This window comes from Ammospiza caudacuta, chromosome 2 (genome assembly GCF_027887145.1).
Source record: "Ammospiza caudacuta isolate bAmmCau1 chromosome 2, bAmmCau1.pri, whole genome shotgun sequence".
NCBI classification, from domain to species: Eukaryota; Metazoa; Chordata; class Aves; order Passeriformes; family Passerellidae; genus Ammospiza; species Ammospiza caudacuta.
Genome location: NC_080594.1, coordinates 75,142,955 through 75,167,611, shown reverse-complemented (window position 1 = coordinate 75,167,611; position 24,657 = coordinate 75,142,955).

Here is a 24,657-nt window from a genome sequence, read left to right as displayed (position 1 = left end):
GAAAACTATGTTTTTGTTTCTATTATACCACTGGAATTGAATGCCTTTCTTCAATTAGACATGAATTTTATTAAGGATGTCAGCATAGTGTTTTTTCAGTATACTCCTGTGCTTACAGACAAGTCATTCATTTACCTATGTAATTTAAATACATATACACATATGCAAACAGATTTTTTTTCACTGAGATAATCAAGCATTATAAATATTCATCAATAAAAAAGCATGTGATAGAATTCATTTTCAGAGTAATCTACATGAAATAGAACTACTTTTTCTGCCTTTCACTCCATTATGCATACTTATTAAGAAGCGTATAAAAGAGATATACTTCTGGTCTTCTACAATGCTTACTATAATAACTTAATTTAATGACGCATTACATTTTTTTACAAAAAGACTGTGATTTTCAGGTTTTTTTCTAGCATGATAGGGGATTTGAATAATGTAAAACTCCTGGATTTTATATGTTGGTTGGGAACTACCTTGTTTTATCAACGTTTTTGCACACAGCTATGCAAGATGTTCAGGGTTTCAGTGGGACTATTGTTTGTAATGGTAAGTACACTTACAAAGGTTTAGAGCATGAGACATATCTTGCTTTATATCTTCTGTGTTAAGCAAATAATTCAATGCTTTGTTCAGTAATGAAGACCAATTTAAGAAATGGTCTTTTCTACTTCAAGTCATTTTTACTTCAAGTGTTTTCTTTATTCAACCTCTGTATGAGCTAGGTGTCTCCACTCTGCTTGTAATCAAAAGAATGAAACAGTCACTTTCAGAGAACAAGTAATTTTTAACTAACTTTTACAAGAGGTCTCATATACCTCTCTTTTTTTTTCCTTCTCTAGCTGAAAATACTAGATTTCTGTCTCAGACATGGACCCATCTATGATGTGGCTATTTAAAATTGCGCAAAGTAATCCCACTTGAATTTTTTACAAAGATCACAGAAACTCCTTGGCATCAATCTTACTGTGTTATTAGAACTATTAACTGCAGGTTTTAACTTCTTTGTTTTGTCAAGATTAAAATGATGTGTAGGCTTTGTCATATGAGTGACCCATAAATAAGCCAGGGATGAAAATGATTGATTTCTATCATCCTGGTCTAATAATAAGATGCATATGCTTAGCTTCATGTGTCTGAGATTAATAAAGTTAAGAAGAGATCAATTAGATAAAGTAATGTGATGCATACTGTGCTTGTACAGATTTTGGAGCTTTTTCTTGTTGCCATATAAAACATCAAAGAAATAAAGTTATGTAAGTGACAATGCACTGAATACTACTTGACAGGTAAGTCCTTCATATCACATTATAGCCAGTCATATTTTTAGTTTATTTCAGCTTGGTTTTTGTTTTTTTGATTTTTTAACACTTCTCGCAGCTATTTTCCACAGCCATATGTAAGAATTGTATTACACATGTCATTGTAAATTGGTTATTGCTTTTCATTTCCTAATAAGCTTGAAAAAGATATCCTTTGAAAAGTCACTCTCTGAGGCACAGGTATTCATAAACTGTACTAATCCCTGAATTATCTTTCCAAATATATTTCACCTAGAATATTTTTTTTAAAATCTGAAAGTATTTACATTAATTTGTCCAGCACTGAATAATTTTTTAATTTTCTATGTTTTTCTCCTTATAAGCATTATTTTTCCATCTGAGGAAATACACTTTAAAGAGTGTTCAGCAATAAGATTATGACAGTATTAGGACCTCAGACTCTTTTTCCTTCGGTATATGTTACAGACTTAAAATCTATAAAAAGACTTAATGGGACAAATCACAGCATGAAATCATTCTTGTTTTCTGTGTGCTGTAGTGCAATAGTTGACACACAAGAAATCAGTATGGATAATAGCATCATAGAATGGCTTGGGTAGGAAGGGACTTTCAAGATCATCCAGTTTGAATACCCCTGCCATGGGCAGGAACATCTTCCCTGACCGAGCTCTACTCAGTGCTCCATCCACTCTGGACTCGAACACTTTCCTTTTCCACAGCTTCTCTGGGAAACATGTTCCAGGATCTCACCAGCCTCACATTAAAAATATTTTTCCTTACATATAAACTGAATCTCTTTCAGTTTAACACTTTTTGCCTTTGTCCTCTCACTACAGGTCTTACCAAAAAGTCTTTGTCATTCTTGTAAACCCCCTTTCAGAATTGAAAACTCACAATCTGGTTTCCCTGGAGCCTTCTCCATGCTGAACAGCCCTCTCAATCTGTTTTTCATATCAAATATGTTCAAGACTTCTGATAAATTTTCTGTCTTCCCTCCAGACCTGCTGTAATAGGTCCATGGCCTTCTTATGGCAGTTCTCCAGATAAGGGTCTCATGAGAGTAGAGTAGAGTAAAAGTAAAGAATCACCTCCCTCAACTCAACATGATAGCACTGTTGGGTTTTTTTACAGCCCAGGATACAGTTGCTTTTTTCATCTGTAAGCGCAGGCTGAGAGCTGAAGTTGAATTTTTCAGCTATCCCTTCGCCCAAATCCTTTCTGCAGGGTTCTTATCAACCTATTCATCCTGTATTGATACTGTTGTTTGTCCTGACCCAGGTGCAGGACCTTGCACTTTACCTTGCTGAACCTCATGAAGTTCATCTAGACCCACTCCTCAAGCTTTTCAAGGTTTTTCTATACAGCATCTCTTCCTTCAAACATATAAGCTGCACCACTCAGTTTTCTGTCATCTGCTCACTTGATGAAGGTGAACTCAATCCCACTGTCATTAATTTTTTAATGACATTAATCATGTCATTAATAAAGACATTGAAATGTACCAGTGCCACTATAGACCCCTGAGGGACAGTGGTCATTTGTAAGTAAAACAAATTTCTGCATTCTTATTCTGAATTTCCCTCTTCGTTCTGAATATCTTAGAACAGGGATAATTTTATAACACTATTCTAGAAATATCCACATAATCACCAATGAGGAAATGTGCTCAGATGGCATAATGCCATGACAGAGAAAATAGCTTTGTCTCGGGAGCCTTTTGCAACAAGATTAATTAGCTCAAGTGGATTTGTGCTTGATATTTTTGGTTTCTTCCAGTTCTACAATTAACAAATCTAAACGTAACTGGTAAATTTTTGGAAAAAAATCCCTAGTACACTGCTGAGAACACCATAAGTCAAATAAATTTTGCAATTTTTTATAAGAATTTTGTCACACAAAAACTAATATTATCATCTTGTCTACTTTATGCCTGAAAATCTAATGTTTTTGTTTAGTGCATGAGCTTTGCAATGAGTTAATGTATAAGAAGCAAAAAAAGTCTAGGAGAAAGATTTTCCTTTTAAGGAGGAAGACTATTCTAAGTTGTCTTTTTTTTTTCCCCCCCCCTTCCCTTCTGCAAGCAGAACAGCAACTTAAATATAAGGGCCTCAGTAAATGTAACAGCTCTGGCAAGTTGGTGTCTCTTATAATTTTTCATGATGACAGCTTATAATGACATACACTGTTATGTTGCCAGCTCTCATTAGCGTAAGGTAGCAGAACGTTAGTGCTGTCATTTTCTTAAGCTGCACTCCTTTTGCTATGGCATGGCATTACATCCTTTTTTTAAATCAAACATCTGTTCTTTGTGTCTACAACCAACCTGAAGAATGCTGCTTGTATTGTACAGCAGAAAAAAAACCACAATATTTTGTTATTTATCCAGATAAAGAAGTCGATGATGTAAAAATGGCATTTTTTTTCACTTTTAATGCCTGAACTAAATCTTTTTTCCAATATTTAAAAATAATCTACCTTTGAAAATTTTTGGTTGGTTTAGTAAATAACTAATTTAGTAAATAACTAATTTATTAATAGTTATTAAAAGAAAACTTTAACTAGGCTATATTCCAATAAACTTTTTATTTTAATTTAATCATCTTGTTTTTTTATTGAAATTAATAAAATTCTTATAAAAACAAGAATCACAACCTGGTTCTTAGTAAAGTCAAACTGACTCCCTCATTGCTTTAAATTCTAGGAAATAGAAGATCTGAAATTGAAAATCTGAACATTTATCCCAATAATCTGTAATCTTAAAATTGTTTCATCCTGTCACTAATTCTTAGGTAGAAAAAGAATAATTTTATGAAGAAATTACCAGTAAATTCTCTTCTTTCTAGAATATTGTCATTTTCCTGGAACTTCCAAGGAGATGTTTCTGAGTCATGTGTGGCTAAGAATACTACTTGAATAAGAAAAACGCATGTCAAAACCTTTAATACAGAAGATATTGAGATTTTTAAAGATGATAAGGAAGAATATTTTCTATCTCAATAGTTATGTTAAAAAAACAGATCTGTTTTGAAGCAGAAAAAATGTGAGACAAATTTTTAATTTTTTTTTTTTTTAAAGAACTGAACTCAGATTTTATGAGCAGGTTCATATTTCATATTTAATATTTCCTTGAACATACCACAACAAACATAATGTCCATGATATGTACTTTCACAGAAAAAATAATTCTCTATTTAATAGCTACATCATCAGTAAAGTGTGTTTCTTGATGGAAAAGGTGGAACAATGTTGAAAATTTAGGATTTCGCAGTAAAAGATCCTCATTGTGGAATTAATTTTAGTCCTTTAGGGAGTGGTCTTTTTTGGAAAAACAACAATTTCAACTGATTTTTTGGTAAGATGGATTTTTGATAGTCCTCTTAATATATGAGGCTGTACACTAATAGTGTAAAATTTCTCTTTGTTTTCTGTATCAGACTTGTCCTATGGTTCCATATTCTACAGATTATTAGCAGAATATTGGGAAGGAAGGAATCTGAGGGAAAGATTTCTGGAGGAAAAAGGGAAGGAAAGGGCGGAAGGAAGGAAGGGGCGGAAGGAAGGAAGGAAGGAAGGGGCGAAAGGAAGGGGCGGAAGGAAAGAAGGAAGGAAGGAAGGAAGGAAGTGTCGGGAGGAAGGAAGGAAGGAAGGAAGGAAGGAAGGAAGGAAGGAAGGAAGGAAGGAAGGAAGGAAGGAAGGAAGGAAGGAAGGAAGGAAGGAAGTGTCGGAAGGAAGGAAGTGTCGGAAGGAAGGAAGTGTCGGAAGGAAGTGTCAGAAGGAAGTGTCGGAAGGAAGTGTCGGAAGGAAGTGTCGGAAGGAAGTGTCGGAAGGAAGTGTCGGAAGGAAGTGTCGGAAGGAAGGAAGGAAGGAAGGAAGGAAGGAAGGAAGGAAGGAAGGAAGGAAGGAAGGAAGGAAGGAAGGAAGGAAGTGTCGGAAGGAAGTGTCGGAAGGAAGTGTCGGAAGGAAGGAAGGAAGTGTCGGAAGGAAGGAAGTGTCGGAAGGAAGGAAGGAAGGAAGGAAGGAAGGAAGGAAGGAAGGAAGGAAGGAAGTGTCGGAAGGAAGGAAGTGTCGGAAGGAAGGAAGGAAGGAAGGAAGGAAGGAAGGAAGTGTCGGAAGGAAGGAAGGAAGGAAGGAAGGAAGGAAGGAAGGAAGGAAGTGTCGGAAGGAAGGAAGTGTCGGAAGGAAGGAAGGAAGTGTCGGAAGGAAGGAAGGAAGGAAGGAAGGAAGGAAGGAAGTGTCGGAAGGAAGGAAGGAAGGAAGGAAGGAAGGAAGGAAGGAAGGAAGGAAGGAAGGAAGGAAGGAAGTGTCGGAAGGAAGGAAGGAAGTGTCGGAAGGAAGGAAGGAAGGAAGGAAGGAAGGAAGGAAGGAAGGAAGGAAGTGTCGGAAGGAAGGAAGGAAGGAAGGAAGTGTCGGAAGGAAGGAAGTGTCGGAAGGAAGGAAGGAAGGAAGGAAGTGTCGGAAGGAAGGAAGGAAGGAAGGAAGGAAGGAAGTGTCGGAAGGAAGGAAGTGTCGGAAGGAAGGAAGTGTCGGAAGGAAGGAAGGAAGGAAGGAAGGAAGGAAGTGTCGGAAGGAAGGAAGGAAGGAAGGAAGGAAGGAAGTGTCGGAAGGAAGGAAGGAAGGAAGTGTCGGAAGGAAGGAAGTGTCGGAAGGAAGTGTCGGAAGGAAGGAAGGAAGGAAGGAAGGAAGGAAGGAAGGAAGGAAGGAAGGAAGTGTCGGAAGGAAGGAAGTGTCGGAAGGAAGGAAGGAAGTGTCGGAAGGAAGTGTCGGAAGGAAGTGTCAGAAGGAAGGAAGGAAGTGTCGGAAGGAAGGAAGGAAGGAAGGAAGGAAGGAAGGAAGGAAGGAAGGAAGGAAGTGTCGGAAGGAAGGAAGGAAGGAAGTGTCAGAAGGAAGTGTCGGAAGGAAGTGTCGGAAGGAAGTGTCGGAAGGAAGGAAGGAAGTGTCGGAAGGAAGTGTCGGAAGGAAGTGTCGGAAAAAAGGAAGGAAGGAAGGAAGGAAGGAAGGAAGGAAGGAAGGAAGGAAGGAAGGAAGGAAGGAAGGAAGGAAGGAAGTGTCGGAAGGAAGTGTCGGAAGGAAGTGTCGGAAGGAAGGAAGGAAGGAAGGAAGGAAGGAAGGAAGGAAGGAAGGAAGGAAGGAAGGAAGGAAGTGTCGGAAGGAAGTGTCGGAAGGAAGTGTCGGAAGGAAGTGTCGGAAGGAAGGAAGGAAGGAAGGAAGGAAGGAAGGAAGGAAGGTCTGTCCTATGTCATTGTTTGGCAAAAAGAACTTTTTTACTTTCTATAGACCTGACCAAAGACAGCTGGCAGCGGGAAAAATTACAATATTCAAAAAGACACATTTCATACCCTACTCTCTAGACAACTCATAATATTGCAGCTCTTCTCTATGATAAGTTTCTCCCCTTTGGGGGAAGAGAGTAATAGAATATCTCATCCGAAGGGACCCATAGTCAATTCCATATCCCCACTTCTCTCAGAACTACCTAAAACTAGGTTGTTGGCTACACATGGCTAAGAGCGTCATCCAGATCCTCCCTGAACTTTGAAAAGCTTGGTTCCATGACACTCCTCTCGATTGCTGATCCAGTGACTGCCCACCCTGGGGTGAACAAAGTTTACCTGGTGTCCTATCCAAACTTCCTCTGACACAGCTTCATTATGTTTCCTCTTGTCCTATCAGGGTTCATCTGAGAAAAAAGATCAGAACCTCCGTCTCCACTGTCCATTTTGATGACTGAAATTGCAGTCTAGGATGAAGTCATCCCTCAGCCTTTTCTTCTTCAAACCAAACACATTACCTCAGCTGCTTGGCCTCAAGGCAATGGCATTTTCTATTTGATGACTTTGTTTCCTTCTCAGTTCTTTTGTGAAAGTGCACCAGCTGCTCATGTCCCTTTAGGAATGTAGAAAGAGGAAATACTTTCCTCACCAAAGTATTTTTATGGTAGCTAAAATGCAAAATTATTCTACAACAGCGCGATCCTTGTTGCATTGTATGTTGGGGGAAGTAATAGACTTCAATTTCTTCATTTGATGAAGTTGGTGTGTCAGTTTATGCTGACTTAATCTGAGGACAATGTCTGTGTAGCCTGTTTGTAACAATGTTGAATAAATGACAGTCAAAATTTATTTCTCAGTCATGGATTGAGGCTGAGTTACTGTTCAGTGAGCTAAAGGCAAGAACAGGAGGCTGGCAGCATTCCATCCCCAAGCCAAGATGATGCTCAAGTTGTTTGCTTCCCATTTATGTCTTACTCACTGACAGCAACAGTGATGCCAACCTTGCAAAAGTGCTGCAGGAGCCTGGATAAAAGGGGTCTAAAATTTCTAATGACTTCCTTTTAAAATTAAACAGATCGGAAAACGTTTGAAATATTTATAAGGTAGCTTTGAAAGATATCAAAAGAAAACAGGAAATAAGATGTAAGGTATGACTACAAAATGACACATAGAATAGGACATGCTAGCAAGGCTCCAAAATGGGAAAGGACACATGGATTAAATGAAAATGAGAATAACTGTACTTCAAATGCCTTGAGAACAGACCCCACATATATCTCAGACAACATGTCCCATTTTGTTTTTATTCTAGAAGCTTCAGCTCTCTTAAAAGCTGTTACTGAGCTCTTTCCTTTCATACCACTATCTCATGCACAAACATATATGTATTAAAAAATTTAAAAGGGGACTCAAGACCTAGGAGTAATGAATTTCCACTCTCAATATCATATTATCTCAGGATACCAGTCACTTTTCATTACTCTCTGGACCAATTTTTCTGAAAGACCAAAGCTGTAGACCTTAGGACTTGAAGTATAAACATAACACCAGGGGAAAAGTGGATATAAGGTGTATGAATTTGCATTATAGTACTGAATGTGTTAGCTTCAGTGTAACTGTAATATTAATAACTCATTTTGATTAGACTCTAAGGCCTTGATTAGACTAATAAAAATTATGGGTTCAACATAGAAGGCTTTTACTCTAAGCAAAACTCTTCCGTTTTATTCCTAACAAGATTTCAAGTGTAACAAGGAAGAAAGGAGAAATTTACTAATAGAGATGCAGGAGCTACTAGTTCCTTATTATCACATATATCACTGAGTTATCCTGTCTGTACAGTAAGAATCTTGTATCACTACAACCTTCAAACTGATCCGTTCTATAATACGTTTTTTTTAAATCACTTTAAAGAAAGTAAAACTTACTGCCCTTGTAAAACTGATGGAGAAGATCAAAAACATCTTGTAGGCAGACCTTTGCCCTCTAGGGTACTGAGATCTGTGCTAAGACCAATATTAAAAGGCACTCTATGGGAGATGGAATGATTTACAAAGAAGATGCAGTGATTTATGAAATATAACTTTTCCACCTGTGCTAAGTACTTTGCACATATACAACTGTGTCTTTTTGAATAAAAGTAGGAAAATATTCTTTGACAATGCAAAACTATGTTCTATTGATATTGAGATTTGCTTTCAATCAGATATCTTTAAATTTACTATCTTATTTCAATTCACAGATCATAAGGGTGACAATTAAGAATTCTCCTTTCCCTTACTGATCACTCATCAATTGAGTTACTTTGATATTTGTTGTTGTGCAACTTTAGCCTGAGGAGTTATTGTTTCCCTGTGTAGCAGCTGCAGAAACAGATGCTGGACTTGGTTTGCTGGCACACATCCAGAAAAGCTTAAATGCAAAACAAAAATTATTTCTGGCTTTTTGCCAGGTCGTCCCACTTTTCAATCTGCTGGAGAGATTTTAATTTGTAATCACTTTTAAAAATATTTTGTGGACTTTACAGGCATATTTCTTTTTAAATGCACACTTGAATGGCAGATAAATTTCATTTTGGCAGCATTCTATGGTTAGATCACCTTCTCAATATTGTTGGGACTCTCTTCAAGCAAGAATAAAAAGGTATTTTGTGTGGGTGTCCAGTGAACTTAACTGATAAACATGATAAACCCAGCAGGAGGTTCCAGGCCACTTTGGACCAAAAAAGAAGAAACTTCCACCTTTGAGAAAGGCTCACACTTGCAGATTCAAAATAACATGGAGCTTTTCGAGACCCTGAGCAAAAAAGTTGTGCCTGGAAAAATATTAAGACACAACAAGGAAAAAAATTATTTGTTTTTTAATCAAGATTATAAATTTAAAAAAATTTAGAGTGAATGAACTGTTGAAATGCAAAATTATGGCTGGTCAGTAGCTTATCATGCTAACATAGAAAGAGAGCAACAACATATCCCCTGAAATTTTCTCAGGACCATATCTTCAATGTCTCCAAAGGACCTTATTGTACAAGCCCTTTGACAACATTCTTGATGCACAATTAAATTGACCACATCAATAAAAAATATGATAAACAAATAAGTGGATGAAATAAAATCCTCACTAAATTAAAAAAAAACAAAAAAACAAACAAAACCGGAATTGAGATTTCATTAGACACTTTTATAGACATGAATTAGGTGTCATGTGTTATCAGTGGTTGTCTACAGTTATTCAAATGTCTTTCCAATGTCATAATTCCAGAAACCTGTATTTCTGTGCATCTATGCTTAGGCATTCCAGGATGAACCTTATATCTACAAAAAAACATTGAGAGTTAAATTTATCGGCAAAAATTTGCCAAGATTTATTAAATAGAGAGTAGCAAAATAACATTCTTCAAAAATACCCATTCTTGTCTGTAAAACTGGTTTGAAAACTTCCAGGAATTTCTTTCAGATTCCTTAAAAAAAATCTTTCTACTTACATTCCAACTCCTTCTTCAGGCGGTCCTATGGCCATTCCTTCATGTCATCTAGGGAATTTTTTATGTCCAATGTCCATATGCAGTGCTTAATTATGCACAGTGACTATCAGATGAATTACCGAATTACCGAGCGCCTAAAGTTTTGATAAACCCTCTCACACTTTCAATAGGGCTGAACGCTTTCTAAAGTAAGGCCACTACAGCTTTCTTGGCAGCTGATGACATTCTCTGCCCTAGGTTTCAGAGAGAAGACAGGGACAGAGGTGTTTTTTAAAATTAATTTGCACTGGCGCAGATCCATGTGAATACACTGATAACAAAACTGCCTATTCCAATACAAAGCAGATTGACTTTTCTTGAGGGTTCATAGCCTGCCAGCCGCTCATCACTCTTTACTGGGGGTTGGGTTGAGACAGTGTGCTGGCAATGACGTAGAGGTGGGGATCCTGACCTAAAATCCAGAGTTTGTGCAAACTATAGTGACAGAATGTCCTCCTGCCTCATTAGAGCTTATTCGCTGTAGGAGTCTTAACTGTACTTACACATCACAGAGAGATAGGCTGTATTTTTAGTACTTTGGTGAAAATGGGCCATACAATATGTTAATAGTTTGCTTTCAGGTTAAAAGGTGTTTAAAAAAACCCTAATTTCCGATTTCTGAAATGATATTAAAATTGGAGTTAACTGTTGTGGAACTTAAAGAACTGCAGAGACAACCAGGACTAAAATACAGTATATGACTGAATATACACAATGGACCCAGCAGATTATTTTTGTGTTCCCTCAATAATGGGAAATTCAGCCCTGCTGCACATTTCAATGTCATTCTTCTGTTCTAATCTGTCTTCCAAAGACAGATGGCGTTTGCAGCTTGTAAACCTTTTTCTCCTAAAATTGATAAATCATCTGCATAGGAAAGTTTCTCTGTTTCTGCCACATTCAGAAAGAAAAAACAATGTGAAAACATTCTTCCTACCCTGCCACAAGAGACCATTTGTCCTTCAAATTACCTCCAAGGAATAGTCATAAGGAAATGCAAGTGCTTAATATGTCTTAAGTGGTACTATACATTGCTAAATACTTCCCTTGCCAATTGTATTCATTAGAGAAGCTCTCAATCTTATTGAAATAAGGAGAGCTTTTCACACTTAAGATTTTTGTGTCTCCTGTTTTTGTTTCCTCTGGGATTGGTGCTCTTCCAATTTATGGCCAGCTAGAACATTCTTGACTGTCTGCCATTTCTACTGCCTTTGTAATGACTTAAATGATGTCCCATCATTTTTCCTAAGAGTTAACCTTCATTTGTTATAGGGACATGAATGTTTAGATTTCTAGAATAGGCACTGTCTTCCTTATCCTCCCTTTTTACTTCAGGGATAGCAACATCAGCAGTTTCACATCCAATAGATAAGCCCTTCATTAGCATTTCTTCCTTGCAGCACCAGTAAAGGGGTAACAGGTGATGTAAGACTCACAGAATTACATTGATTTTTTGTTTGGGATACAGTTAATTTTTTTCGTAGTAGCTAGTACAGAAATATAGTTCCATAGTTTTGGATTTGTGACACAATAACAGAGCTGATAACACAGCAGTGTTTTAGCTATTGCTAAGCAGTCACAGACTTTTCAGCTTCCCAGACCACCCCGCCAGTGAGGAGGCTGGGGATGCACAAGAATCTGGGAGGGCACATAGCTGGACAGATGACCCAAACTGATCAAGGGGGTGTTCCATACCATATGGGGTTGTGCTCAGCATGTAAAGCTGGGGGAAGGAGGGAACATTCCAAGTTACACCCTTTGTCTTCCCAAATAGCCATCGCATGTGATGGAGCCCTGCTCTCCTGGAAATGGCTGAACACCTGCCTGCCCATCAGAAACAGTAAATGAAAGACTTATTCTGCTTTCCTTGAACACACAGCTTTTGCCTTACATATTAATTTGTCTTTGTTTCAACCCATGTGTTTTTCCTGCTTTGCCTTTCCTATTGCATTCCTAGTCCCATACTAGAGGATCGACCAAGTGACTCTGTGGGACTTAGGTGACAACCAGAGTTAAATCACAACACACATAAATCAACAATGTCTTTGCAGACACCCTGAGGAGACAAAAGCTTGAGTCCCAAGCTGCATGGAATAAACTTCAGGTACAGACCACACTGAAGGAAACTTCAGGGACAATGACAAGGAAGGCAGGGGACATGCCTTCTGGCAGCAGGAGGAGGACTCATTCTCCACCTGCATATTTGCAGCTTCAAGAAATATATATTACTTTAGGAAAGGTGAGAAAGAAGAGCACTTTGAATGGAAACTCCTGTGTCTATGAGATTGAAGCAAGTATCTGCAAGGTATATGGTGACAAAATGATAGTGACTGGAGACTATGTTCTTAAGGGATGTGTCCAGTCATTTCCCAGCCCGACTTGATGTCCTAGGAGTTTTACTGCATGGTCACAGCTCATACAATGGGTGATGATGAGAGATTGCTAAGGCATTTCCAGTCCTCCAACTATTAGCTCTTACAACTCACAATGTGTCCTTGCAACAAAGGTCAGCAGCATCCTGGGATGTGTTAGCGAGATTATTGCCAGCAGGTCAAGGAAAATGATTCTTCGTCTCTGTCCAGCGCTGGAGTAAAACATTCAGTGCTGTGTTTCCTACTACAAACAAGGCATGGGTACACTGAAGTGAGTCCAGCAGAGACCGCCTGGATGGTAAGAGGGCATATAAGGATGTTGTAAGATGGGCCGGTTCATAGAGGTCTGGATTGTAGCTCTTTCTTCCAGCAGGCTGGAGAAGAAAAAGGTGATGGGAGATCTTATTGCCGTCTACAGCTATGTAATGTGAGGTTGTAAAAATAATAAAGCAGGACTCCTCTTAAGGATTCAATAATAGGACAGAAGCCAAAACACAAAAATCTGACTACATATAAGAAAATACTTTTTTGTCACGTGGGCAATCAAGCCTAAAATCTACCGAGAGAAGCTGTGGAAATGACATGTTTGGAGATGGCTTCAAGCTGGATGAGATCCTGAAGACCTTTGACTTACTGGACCACATCTTGGGTGGGCATTAGAATCTACATCATCAAGATGCTCCTTCCAAATCATTTGTGATTCTGTGATTCCACATCCTGCTTTCTAACTTATATAAAACTCAGGGCTGTTCCTCCCTAAATATAACTTATATTGGTGTATGTCTCTGTGAGAGTCTGGGTGGCAGGTCCATTAACCATGTATGGTAACGTTGAATTACAATTAGGTTTTTAGGTCCTTACTTCCCCCAACAAAATTTCCACAGTCTTGTAGGAGGTATTGTGTGGCTTCAATACAGAAATGAAAATGTATTCCTTAGATGTGCTATAGATAAGAATGGATGAGCAGAGAGAATAAATCCTGTGTTTAAATTTAAACAGCCTAATCTGATTATTCATCAAGTTTAAGTATTTTTGTCTGCAGGTTTTGCTAAATCCTAGTTGAAGGTAATAGTGACTTCCTCCTAATTCACTTAAATGGACCAGAAACTTAAAACATGTATATAATTGCTTCTTTCTAACCTTATTTGGAGGATTGTCCCCTAATATTGTGGGTTTTGTATTCGCTAGTAAGAGACAACTCAGATTAGGAATCTTATAAAAAAACAGATGTTACTCACAGGGCTACTCAAGTTTGTAAAAAAGTTAAAATTAATGTACATAAATGAATATTTAATTTGAATTTTCTCCTTTACATGCCTGGCTAAATTCTACTAATTATACTAATGTTAGTATAATTCTATTAATTATACTAAATTCTCCTAATTAGCACATGAACTAAACTGTGCTACCCCCATATAGCTACACATTAAAATAGAAATGCTTTTTTTAATTTCGCTTTTTTTAGATGTTAACCTTATTATATTATAAACAATATTATCTATAAAAGTATATGCATAAATATACAATACATATTATGAAAGTTTTTACCAAGTGTGCTTTTTGGTTTATTTAATGTTAACACCCTTGGTGACTTGCAGATGAAGAAATATATAAAATAAGATTAGCTTCTTTGGTACAAAATTTCTCAAGAAATAGCATAGGAAGCTCTTATGGAACAGTTTTCCTAAAGGTAAAATTTATTTAAGTGTTATTTATAGAATAGTGTATCTCTATGTCATTTTTAATATCAACCAGGGATCATACAGTCCAGATCCTAACCTGCTTTCTGCTAAATAAATATGCCCCAGGATACTACTAATGCATAAATATAAAGTGAGCTTCACCATCATGATGGCCCTTTATCTTGGAAAAGTGCTTGTGTTTGTAATGATTGCAAATTGTTCCCTAAAAAGAGATATTTTTATGAAACCTGCTCTCAATTCTCTCTAGCCATAGAAAATGTTGGACTCATAGCTGTTTCATCTGGTGTTATTTTGCATATCATTTGGCATGTTTCTGTTCTAATAAAGTCCAGGTTTGGAGATAGAAGGACTGCTGCAGTTTTGATCTGATATAAATAAGAATTAAAACCATACAAACCTGTTGTTTTCTTCTAGTTAGCTCAGTAAAAGTAATACAACTCCACAATGTCTCTCACTGAATTTAGGTGTACTCTTGAGTTTGGTATCACCCCTGGAAAACAAACACTTTTTCATGAACTGCCTAAAGTTGTAATACTTTCAAGGCTTAACTTGGAAATTGTAGCAGAGGAAGAAAAGACATTAGATGTCACAGATTAGTCCTCATAGAAATGCGTTGAGTCATTCACTGAATCAAGGTCTCATCAGCATTCTTCAGTTTTACCGTATCAGTCTGGCAGGGTCAATGAGAGCCATTGCAAGCTGTGATGTCTTCATTTGTATGACTGAACATAAGTGTTCACAAGGGGGACAGTTTTCAGTTTTGAAGTTACATTCCTGAAGATCCTGTCTGCTCAGCTGGTAGAGTCTGGTGAGAGATCCAGCTCTTGGCCATACAGATGAGATGGGCTCCACAATCTAAGCTAACCAAAATACAATCACAATGATGTTAAACTGGATGATATACATTAAATTCACTTCTAGGCACAGGAGGCTCAATTTAGTAGGCAACAGATAGGTCACCAGAATAGCTGAAGGTGCCCTGGGATATCCTACCTGTTCTACAGATGCTGTTGAAGAGTGAACAAGTCAATATAAGAAGATAAAAAAAATTTCTATAAATACATAAGCAATTAAAAGAAGGACTATGGAAAATCTTCATCCCTTATTGGATACAGTCAAAACATAGTGACAAAGGACAAGGAAAAGGCTGAGGTACCTAATGCCTTCTTTTCCTCAGTCTTTAATAGTATAGTTCCAGATGCCCAGTCATCTGAGCTGGAAGACAGGGACAGGGAAGAGAACAGTCTCCATAAAACAAGAGAAAATACTCAGCAACCTTTTACAGCACTTGGAAATACACAAGACTGTGGAGTTGGATGGGATCCACTCAAGGATATTCGAGGAGCTGGCAAAAATGCTCACCAAGCAAACCTCCATCATGTGCCAGCAGTTCTGGCTAATCAGGTAGGCCCCAGCTGACTGGAATTCAGCAAATATGATGCCCATTGCCAAGAAGAGCCAGAAGCAGGATCTAGAGAACTAAAGACCTGTCTGCCTGACCTTGGTGCCAGGTCATGAGTGCCATCATGTGGCATGTACAGAACTACAGGGGATCAGGCCCAGCTAGCAAGGATTTATGAAAGGCAGGGCCTGATTGACCAACTTGATCCTCTTCTGTGACAAGATGACCTGTTTAGTGAATGAGGGAAAGGCTGTGTATATCTGCCTGGACTTTAATAAAGCCCTGGAAACTTGTTTTCCACAGAGTTCTGAAAGAACTGGTTGCTCATGGCTTGGATGGGTGCAGTGGGCTGGATGACTGGGCCCAGAGAGTGTTGGTGAGGAAAAATCAGGCTACCAATCTCATAGGCACTCTGAACCAGCCCCTACTGGACATGGGGAAAATCACCTTCTGCTTCCAGATATTGGTAAGTGCAGCCTGGGGTGTTTTTACCTCAATCAATACACAATTATTTGGCAGTGCTGCCCTCCAGATTTCTCTGGCAAGCTCCAGCTGAAGAACAGTTTTCATAGATCCCTCCTTACTGAGATGATGTCTGGGTCAGAGCAAGGTGACCTGGGCACCTTCCTGAACATCAAGTAATCTGAGACCAGTGTTACCAGCAGTGTTACAAATGCTAATTTGTGGATCTAGCCTTGAACTTCATACCCTCTGGAGGCACTTGTCTAGTAAGAACATAGGCAATTTTAACTCACTAAAAAGTCTGAACTTGTGAAAGCAAAACCAGAGTTAAGTGTCAGCTGTGACTATGGACTGAAGTCTCATCAATGACCTTAACCTTATTCTAACGAAACAGAGAATCCTTAGATACAAACTTGTGTTTTGGTTTGGTTGGTCTGGGGCTTTTCATGTACAGTTTTTTATGCATTTGATAGTTACTGATGTAACCACAAAAAAAACCCCAAAAAAACCCCAACAGTTTTAGCTGTTCATTTTGAGAATTTACAGTGTTTTTTAACTTGTGGTAATTCTAAAATAGAATTAATATTTCCTATTAGCTTATGAGGAAAGATTTTTAGAGACAAGTAATGGTTGGGGTTTTGGGGTTCTTTTTTTAGACCAAGTATAGCTGGGTAAACTGATGACAAGCTTTTGGGCATGTAAGCCCATCATCAGGTTTAAAATAGAAGCAGCAGCCTTAAGGCTAAATATGGGGTAAGAGAAACTGCCTTGTGTTTAACTTCATTATGTTAATCATGTGGACAAATTGAAGAAAAGACATCTAGCACTGGTGGAGCTGAGGGAGATCCTAGCTCCTAACAGAAAGAGAAAGGAGGTTAATTATTACTTTTGGTATAGTGAAGAGTAGGATGAAGGCTAGGCAAAATGAGTATGCTATCAAAGTGCTATCTCTATTTAGCCTGCAATTTTTAGTAAAGAGTACATTTATAATTCAGTTCACAGGATTGTCTTTTGAGATTACTGTGTGCGTCACATTTGAATCAGAATTTGATGGGCAGAGGGTGAAGCCTCCTAGCTGCAATTTTTTGAAATTCCTCTTTACTGTTTGATTTTTTCAACTTCAGCATCAGAGATTCCATGAAGACGTGATATATGGAATTATGTGAGAAATAAGGCTTTGTATGTATGGAATCAGTGGATTTTGTTCTGCTTCTGTTGTGGGTGAGTTGAAGGAGTAGGCAGTGGAAAAGGGTGGGAGAGAACTCTTTCTGAGAATGAATCAGAAATTAAAAACTCCAGGAGATGGTTAAGATTTCCTTAGGTGATACTGGGTCATGCAGATCAGCCAGATTACTTCAAGAAGCTGTATTTCTTGTGGCTACTTCTAGATTTCAGGATATGTTTGAAATGAGTATACTAACTTGTGGCTGAATTGTTATGCAGTCTGAACATAAAATAAACCTTGAGTGAAATCCAGACTTCAGACTAGCACTTAAGGTCCTTGAAAAGCACGACTGAAGTTGTATAAACCTCCAAACATATATCACTATGCTGCATCTCTGTCATTTTGCCAATCCCTCCGCTTCCATCACATCATGTATAAAACGCTTCAGAAGCTGCTATGATATCTTACCTTTAAAAGTTGATGGATACCTTCATTTTCCAAACAGGCAAGTTAATATGTTCAGGGATTTGGTGGTTTTTGTTTGTTTTGGGAGTTTTGTTTGTTTGTTTCTTGTTTGTTTTGGGGTTTTTTGGAGGGTTCATTTTTTATGGGGTTTAGTGTTTGTTTTGTGTTGGGTTGAGTTTTTTGTTTTGGTTTGTAATGGTTTTTTTGGGCTTTTATTTCTTTCCCTGACTTTGAGGCCTAATGGAGGCTCACAAATATATTTTTCCATCAGCAGCAAGATACCAAAAGCCCTTGTCAGTTCTTCAGGCTGCTTTATTATTTTGATGACTATGCTGGTGGTTGTCTTCATATGCCAGTGCACACATCAGTATTATATTATCTCTCTACCCTCTCTCTTTATCTCTGTACCCTCTCTCTTTCTTGTTATCACACACTTCAACCTAAAGTTTTAAATATACTTAGGAACTAGTTTTATTGTTTTTTGGGGTTTTTTTATTTCATACATTCACAGCTGGTCACGTATGCTAAAATAGATTTTGATTCTCATGATCAAACATAGTGGGAAAAAATCAGAATGATGCTATTACAGGAAGTTGCTGACACATAAATCTTAAGTGAGCTTTTTCTAATTTCTTTAAGTTTTTTGCCACTGCAAGTATCGTTGAGGACTTAACAAGAAAGTTAGAAATACATGTCACGGTAAATCTGAAAAATATGAAAAGCAATATTAAAACTGTCATATCACTGCTCCTGCAGATTTAAACTTTCTGTAGTCTATGGTTACTTGTGTCTAATGAGCAAATGCATGACAGCCCTAAAAGATTCTCAGCCATAAAGGGAAGAGTTTGACTTGGAGACAAGATGAAGAGAAAGAGAAAATCGTGAACCTTTAGGAAAGTAACAGCACTTCTTTTGTAGCACCTTCTCTCCAAAAGATGAACACATAGAAAGTACCTGAGTGCTTCATGATACTTCAGCTTGTGATTGTTTTAAAGTTCTATTAGTTAATTCTTATGTTTGATGTGTAAATATGTGAATAAAGATTTCACACGTCAGTCATCAATACATTGTTTGAAAACATTGCTAGATTATCTTATTGACTTGAGATCTAAGTTAGATGCTTACCCTTGCTGCTGGTTTGGTACATAAAAGGTTAAAGTTGATTTTTCAAAATGAATTGGCAGATTTTGAGAGGCAGTGCAGTAGAAATTTTAATCTTTTAAAATGCCAAATATCATTTACTGCCCACTTGAAATCACCATGGCATATAAAGGCTAGTGAATCATGATGAACCAATGAATACTGGATAATTATTTAATATTAGCTGTGGAATTATGCTGAGGGTGTAAATAATACCTTCATTAACTTCCTCTGAAAAAAAAAGCCAAGAAAAAAACCAACTCTCTTTGTCAGCATCTCAGATATAGATGTTCATTGGTAACGTAGGACAAATACACAAAATGTTTCCAGTTTTCTTTAATTCCCAACTACTCTACAAATAAGCAGCATATATTTTTTATTTACTGGAATAGTGACAATTAGTCTTATGACATAAAACTATTTTACACTGTTGATTTTGTATTGTACAGCTTAACAATAACTAGTATTCACCTGTTTCAAAAGTGCCAGACCCCACCAGGAACATTTGATGTAGCTTTTTGTTCTCTGTTGTGATTTTTGAAAGGGTAAAATTTATCTCAGAAACATGCTAAATAATTCTAAATAGTGCAGGTACCTGCAAATTGGAAAGCATGCCAAATAATAAGCAGAGTTTACAGTATTTTTACCCCTAAAACTTCAGTAGGTAAATTCCATGAGAACATGGCAAGTACCTGCTGATGCTTTCCTGTAACAGGAATTAGCATCACGATACCAGTAACTGATTCCATCATTACATCCAGTCATGTAAGTATGCACCTGTAGCCACAAAAATCACCCCATTAATCCCTCTTTTGCTCCTGCAAGTAGGTTTGACATCTGGAGTATGCTAAGAATAAGAGATTTACTTTATCATTTACTTAGACTGCAGTTTGCAATGATCAAGCCCAGGGCTGCCCAGCACAGAGTCTCAAGAAGCTCCAGTCACATAAGTTGCAAATTTCATTTCTTTAGTTCTTTTTCTTAACCATTCTATCTATCTCCATTGTACGTCCCTTCCTCCTTTCAAGTCTCATCCAAAGGCATAACCTGTCCTTAATTATGATTTCCCCATTGATCTCAATTTTACTGCATTTGCATCCAACCTTGCTAGTTCTGATACCACAACCTGGATCATCTGTGAATTTTAAGATGTCACCACTGGATGTAGAGGGCATCTTAGTCCCCCCAGAAGAACTTATCTGTTGCTTGTTAACCAGTCAGATAACTCAAACAGGACAAGTTGTCTTAAAATGAGTTATTTTTGCAGCATGAGGTTAACATTAGTCTAGCATCTCTCAACTCTCAATAAACATCTTACTGTTGAAGTGAGATCTGGAAAAATAAGCTGGATTTCTGACTAACACTCATTCACTTTACAACTATAAAACCCACAGTGAAAAAGTAAAAATCCTCTGTATGATTTTCTGGAATTGTGTGGAGTTTCTCCTGTGAATAGAGACAGTTATTTCTCAGTTACTTCTCAGAGGTTAAGTGAAGGAATCTATGTACATTATCATCATTTTGTGATAAGTTACATTCAATTCCTAATTGAGACTATTTCTTTGCTAGCCTTAACATAAGGTACCTTGAAATCATGCACAGTTTTATGTTATGCTGTAATCTACTAGTAGCTCTTTTAGTTTTATACTATATAGTGAGCAATTTTGATTAAGATATTTTGTCTGTTTAATATATAACTTGTTTTTTAAATGCATCTGATTTGCCATCATTAAAACTTGTGGGCCAAAGTAATTCTTAAATTTAAACCGTTGCCAAAATCTGAGGTTAACACAGGATTTAGCCATATTTAAACCCCTTTCAGTGGAAGTTTAAATACATAAAGGAGTCCTTTGTGACCTTCAAACACAGCAGCAGGACTTCTTTCATAAACTTTGTCTGAAGCTTCCACTGTCCCTGAGACAATGCAACTACCAAGGCAGTGCTGGCCTTGCAGGACTCTGCTCTCCAAATGATCCTAGTGTTTTCTTTCTGCTGCCTGTGTTGTTTGGATGTTTCTTGTTTCTACTCCCTTAGCCACCTGTGCAGTCTTGCAACTCCTTATGCTCTCATTTTTCATGTCCATGAAATTCCCATGTCATGACTTTTTTTTCCTGCAGTTTCTAATAAATTCATGATATGTGGCAGGAGATTCATAGTGTTTACAGTGAAGGGAGAAAAAGTGATTAGTCAGAAAAATTAGATTTGAAAAACCCGTTCACCTCATTCACTCATAACAGTGAAATCTGATTGTCCTTATGTGAGCTTTAAAATTGTTTTCATATTTTGAGATGACTAAAATAGAAATAAAACCAAATTCATAAAGTGTTGCAGTCACATTTTTCATGTGAAAAGGGGCTTTTTACTTGACCCTTAGTGTGGGGACATTTACTCAACCCTTATTATTTAATTTTTCTGTCAGCACCCCAGGAAAGTCAAGACCATTATGCCTGACAGCCTGTCAGCACCATGTTAAGGAGACCTTCACTGAACAGTCCTGCTGGATTGGAGGACAGTTTGACTGACTTAGGGAAATACACACTGATTGGGACCCATTAGTGGGTTTTCCACTGTATTTGAGTATATTACTGACTGCCAGTGCATGTAAAGGACTCACACTAAAAGTTTACAGAATAACAATCTTTATTAATATAAAATTGTAGCAGGTTAAGTTTTGAAGATTGTTTGTGATAGTATCTGATTACAAAAACATATTCAAAGTAATACACAGACAAGTTCCAATTCCCAAAAAAAGGCATTCAGCATGCATAGAGTGTGGTTCTTATCCAGAAGGTGTCACCATGGGGGAGAAGACAGGTTCAGTGCATTGACTGATCCCAGCAGTTATGATGGAATACCCCAGAACTTTCCCTCCATTCTTTACTTAATTTTATATTATTTCTTTATGTTTAGATGGAATTGGAGTGACTCAAGTCATGCATATGTTTGTAAGGGATTGATGTAAAATCCTCTCACTTTGTTTTTAAAGACACAGTTTAAAAAAATAGAGAGCACATGTCCAATGAAGGGTGATCGTATCTTGGAGAAAGAATCCTTTGGGATGCAGGTGTGCATTAATATTACAATTACATTACAGTGAGCCAAGCTGACCTGAGGAGAGTGATTTTGTCACCGTTGCTGTCTCTGCAGCAGGACATCTCCTGTCTCCCTTGGCTGACAGGTGCTGTGCAGTTCCTCAGCTGCAAAGTACTGTCGAGATCCCCTCCCTGCAAGGATTTCAGCAGAGCCTGGCTGAGGTGTCTCCACTCTACTCCACCTTCTGTTCCACCCATCTTAGCAGGAGCTGTGGCTGCAGGTTGTAGGCGTGGGTACTCATGGCATAATGAGTTTCCAGCATTCCACCCAGAGAGCAGCAAACTTGTTTTACCTTATAATTTCTATATTGGTAAAACCTCTGCTAGGTTGTGAATATAACTTTTCAGTCTTCTCTAATTTTGGACCCCAGCCATCTCTCCAAACACATTGTTGTGACACTTCATGTTACTTACAGTGTTGAACTCCCTCTATCCTCTCTCATCCCCGTGGCTCTCTTCATTCCACAAAAGCATTGAGCTATTTTTCTGAAGCCTAATCAAACTCATTATAAGTATGATGCTGCTGATACCTTCTGTGCTAAATTTTGTGAGCATAAAGAACCTATCATTTGTTACAGCAGATTAATGACAGAATAGTATTTTTTCTTCTATTATTATTTATTATTTCAGTGTGATGTGGCCTTTTTTTCTATAATCCTAAAGTTAGATGAGTTATTATGCTTTTATTATTATTTATGGACCTTATTGCAAGCTGTGTGATACCACAGGTGGATCATGAGAAACAACATTATCATCTATAGAAAAAATAAATACAAAATATACTTAGGATAAAATAAATTACTTTGAAAGTTCTTATTGGATAATAAATCACTTAACTAAAACATTTTTCAATACATAAGAGTGGTGAGAAAGGTTCTTGGAAAGGTTCTTATAACCATGTTTCATTATTCTGCTAAGGTTTTCTACAAGTTTAAATCCAAAAAAGAATAGATATTCATGAAATGCTCTGTTGCTAAGAAGAGATTTATTAATCAGAATGAATAAAATTAAAAGAATTTGACACTAAGTTAAAAAACTCCTGGATTTCTAGAATAGATATTCCAAATCTATAATACAGAAAACCCACTGCCAAAACATGATGGAGCAAAAAGTAAGTTCATATTCTACATAGTGTTCTGAGGGTTTACTCTTAGTTTGGTTTGTCTTTGGTTTGTTCCTCTCCACCCAAGAGGAAATGAAGTCACTAGAGAAATATCCACTTCTAAAACTGACAATTATATATAGAGTAATTTCTATTTTGTATTAACAATGTAAAAAGAGAGTGAGTTGACAATTACTTTGCTGATCACCAAACCTATCATTTTCTGTTTGTTATTTTTGAAAACAATAAAAGCTGATTAAAGAAATAATAGTGCTATAAGCATACTTGGAAGCAGCAATTGCTGGAGTGTGATGAGAAACAATTGATAAAGAAACAGAAGCAGGAGAACAAATAGCAGTTGATGTGAATTTGGGTGTAAATTCAGAGTGGCAGCTGGCTGATGTCGAGATCTATCCACAGGTTATGTTATTCAGTGGCATTTTGGTCATAGAATGAAGGTGAAGATTGCCCTTGTCTCAAGGTTTGGGCTTATGTGTGCCACTCACATAAGGAGCTGCTGAAAGCATTTACACTGCTTCACATTATCTGTGAGATAATGGCCACGTCAGGTTAGAATATGCCATCTGGGTGATGCAGGTTAGCATCAGCAGAACTGAGACAAAATATTTCCATCTAAACATTTAGAAAAGGAAAAAGGAGACCAAACACATTATGACTTGAAAGTTAGTATCTAGAAGATGGAAACATATGTCCAAAAGGACTGAATATTTTTCTGCTGCTATCATCAAAAATTGACGACTAGGAGCTAGCAAACACAGTAACCTCAACAGATGGTCCTGTTACACAAATTAAATTTGTATTTGCTGTAGAAGCTAAACAACCTGTAGACATAACAAGTAACAGAGTATCATAAAGAATGAAAGAAATTCCTATGCCTGAGTCACAGCTTTCAATCTGTTTTTTGAGACTTGTTTTCTTGGCAGTTGTTTGCTTTATAGGGGGTGAAGGTGGTTGAGATATGTCTGTTAATTTTATTTTTAAATATTGTCATGTTTGATAGATCAACATCAAGAAGCTTCTTGCCCTCATGCATAAATTAATATAGAGCTAAAGAGAGGTGCAGCAAAGAATTCATAATTATGAGATCATATAAAACTTTCTGTAGCCTCACCTGCTTCAAACTACAAGTTTGATGAAATAATTGAGTTGTTTAAGTAATAAGGAAGATACCTATCAAAGTCAATTAAAACACTTTAAGATGTTGTCTGTGACAGTGTTCACAGGGGTCTTACGTTGAAGGAAGAGATGAGGATTTGACTCTATGTTTCAGAAGGCTTGATTTATTATTTTATGATATATATTACATTAAAACGATACTAAAATAATAGAAGAAAAAGTTTCATCTCAGAAGGCTAGCTAAGCTAGGAATAGAAAGGAATGAATAACAAAGGTTTGTGGCTCAGACAGAGAGTCTGAGCCAGCTGGGCTGCGAATGGTCTTTAATTCCAAACATCCACATGAGACCAATCATGAATCCACCTGTTGCATTCCATAGCAGCAGATAATTATTGTTTACATTTTGTCCCTGAGGCCTCTCAGCTTCTCAGGAGGAAAGAATCCTAAGGAAAGGATTTTCATAAAAAGATGTCTGTGACAGTTGTCAGCTATTTTTGATTTTATATTTCAACTATTTTCTGTCCATTTTTCT